This window comes from Panicum virgatum, chromosome 6K (assembly GCF_016808335.1).
Source record: "Panicum virgatum strain AP13 chromosome 6K, P.virgatum_v5, whole genome shotgun sequence".
Classification (NCBI taxonomy): Eukaryota; Viridiplantae; Streptophyta; class Magnoliopsida; order Poales; family Poaceae; genus Panicum; species Panicum virgatum.
Window position 1 is genome coordinate 40558708 of NC_053141.1, and position 2779 is coordinate 40561486.

At 62.8% G+C, this 2779-nt stretch overlaps 1 pseudogene; it reads right to left on the reverse strand.

Annotated features, from left to right (window-relative positions):
- Positions 1–664: 664 nt before the first annotated feature.
- Positions 665–2225, reverse strand: LOC120712656 (annotated as a pseudogene).
- Positions 2226–2779: the final 554 nt, after the last annotated feature.

The window sequence follows — 2779 nt, forward strand, 5'->3', positions numbered from 1 at the left end:
CCGAAACGGCGCCTGGGCGTAGCTTGCGGCGTAGCCTGTCGCGTAGATAAACAGGCCGTGTAGCTTGCGGCGTAGACGGTATGATGAAAGGGGTGCCGTGCCGTCGTATCCATTTAATGCGGCAGGCGGGCTCTGCGTGGATACGGCGCATGCGGCTGCACTGTGTACCTCGGTAATATGCGTCTACAGTGAGACCTGACAAAAGCTGCCCCGCGTGCCGCGGCGGCAGAGCACGCCTCAACCTCCCGCATTGAATGCGGTGGGTGGACGAGTCTTCTAGCGGAAGACTCACGGCCGCGCCTGCGGGACACGTGGTGCCCCCGGACCCCGTCCCGGTGGTATATTGGTTCTACGCGCGTGGGAGGTCCGGACGGACGCGAGGAGGTCCCGGACCCATATGGGGTCCAGGCCCTCGGCTGTTAGCGCGGAACTTCCCCTCCTTAGGGACACGTGGCGCCACCGGACCTGTCCCAGAGCGGGGAGCGGGTCCGGGGCCGTTGGCCCGGTGGGGTAAGAGCCTGACCCCTGGGGCCCGACTGCTCCGCCCCTTAGTGCATAGTTATGGATGACCACACGAGTCCTGTTTTGTTGCAGTAGGAGTGGGTATCACTGCTACAGAGTACCGACAGTTGGTAAAGGTTTAGTCCTAATGAGAGGGAGCAAATGACACAAGCTATCTGCATGCATGCTTCGATCTCGCCGTTGAGGCGTTGACATCCATTATATGCTAAACCCTTATGCAAACAGAAACAGGAATGCTGAATCCTAACAAGAGGTAGTAGTAACAACTACTAGCTGGATCCTCTGAAGCACCAACGTATCCGATATTAAACCCTAACACTGACCAGACTATCAAATGTCTCGAGACGAATTAGACGGGAATTGTGCAACTAACTATATGAAGGAATCGAGCGCCATTGACCGTATAAGAAGCGACGTCCGAATGACAGGAAAAGCATCTCGCCGTCGCCGGTGGCTCGGAGTTATTGGTACGGCGGCCGTGAGCGCTGTGCACTTGCCGCCGGCGGCCACACCTCCTGGGACGGCTGGCGACCGTATAAGGGAACCGGCTGAGTCGCCGGAGCCACGCTGTGCAGGTGCTGGCGCAGCCCGCTCGGGTCCTGCGGCTGGTGCCCACGGTGTTCGTCGGCTTCGGCGCTTCCGGAGGCGGCGGACGCCGGCGCGTCGTCCTCGAGGGGGAGGCGGTGGAAGGTAAGGTCGGTGAACGCGGCAGCCAGGACGACGACGGTGGTGGCGGCGACGAGAGGGCCCGCCACGGCGCCCCCCACGATCTGGCCCTGCGGGCCGGCGAGCGACACCGAGAGGTCCCTGGCGGCGCGGGGGGGCACCGCCGCGGACATGGACGGCGCCAGGAACGTGGCCGAGATGGAGAGGATCTCGTACCGGCCGCGGAAGACGACGGCCGCGGCGCCGTCCGGGGCCGCGCCGGGGGGCGGCGACGGGTGGCGAAGCGCCACGTCGGCGATGGCGCCCGTCCCCGCGAGCACGCAGATCCCGAGGCCGCGGCGGCGCGCGAAGCCCGCGAGCGCGCGGGCGACGTCCCCGCCGGCGGGGACCTCGAGCACGTGCGGCCGCATGGCCGCCGCGGGCTCCACGTCCCGCGTCACCACCGGCGGCGGCTTCGGCTTGTTCTTGGAGCCCGGCGGGCGCCCCCGCCTCCGCTTCCCCGCCTCGACGCTCGCCGCGTCGCCTCCGCCTCCACCGCCCCCCGAGCCCGCCGCCGCCGCCGTTGTTCGCCTCCTCCTCCTCCTCCTCCTCGCCGTCGCGGCTGTTCGCTTCGTCAGAGAAGCACTCCATCTGCCGCCGCCGGTGCTGCTGCTGCTGCGGCCGTGCGAAGTCAGCTTGGGCCACGAGACTGCCCTCGCCGCGGCCTCCGTAAAGCCCCTCCCGGTCCATGTATGCTTGCCGCCGGGGCAAACGATACGACAGCGAGACGTGCGCGGTGAGACGTTTGGCAGTAGCTAGCTAGCTCGGGGTGCAAAGGCAAGAATGGTGGCTGCGTCGTGGTAGTAATAGCAGGACGAGGGGTCCTCGGCGCCTTTCCATGGCTCGCGCATGGCTGGGGGCTGGGGGCAGAGGATCTCGTTCCCAGCTGGGAGGGAGACGGAGCACGGATTTCTTTTGGACTTTTGAGCCGGTCGGCGAGATGTAAGCAAGGGTAGGGAGGGGGAACGACGAGCCGCAGGGACAGACAGGATTGGACACCGCATCCGGGCGCGAATGATGGACGACACGGGACGGCGACCGGGGGTCCTGCCTGCTGCTTTCGTTTTTCCAATCTTTTGACATCTCGTTCTCTCTTTTTTTCGCAACGTCTGAGCACGTTTTTTATTAAAAGGAAAGTCGTTACAAATATAATTTTGATGTGGCCAAATAGAGCTTAACCACCACAAGACCACAAAGGGCTAAACAAAGAGAAACACTGAAAAAACACACACGCGCATGAGCGAACACAACGACAACTACAACAGCAGCAAAGGAGATGACAAAAGACACGACCAACACCATCCGTCAGAACCCAACAACTGAGCCTACAAGCAGAAACAACAGCGCCCAGAGTGCAACTGTCTACGACATAGCAAAAGTGGCAAAGCATCCACCCTATCAACCAGCCACGGCGGCAAAGCATCCGCCCGACCAACGCGGCGACTGCGGCAAAGCATCCGCCAGCGAAGATGAAATGAAGCGAAGGCAGGCGCAGGAGCAAAAGCTCTCCGAAAAGAGCAGACGACTGCCACCATCAAAGCTTCCAAGACAA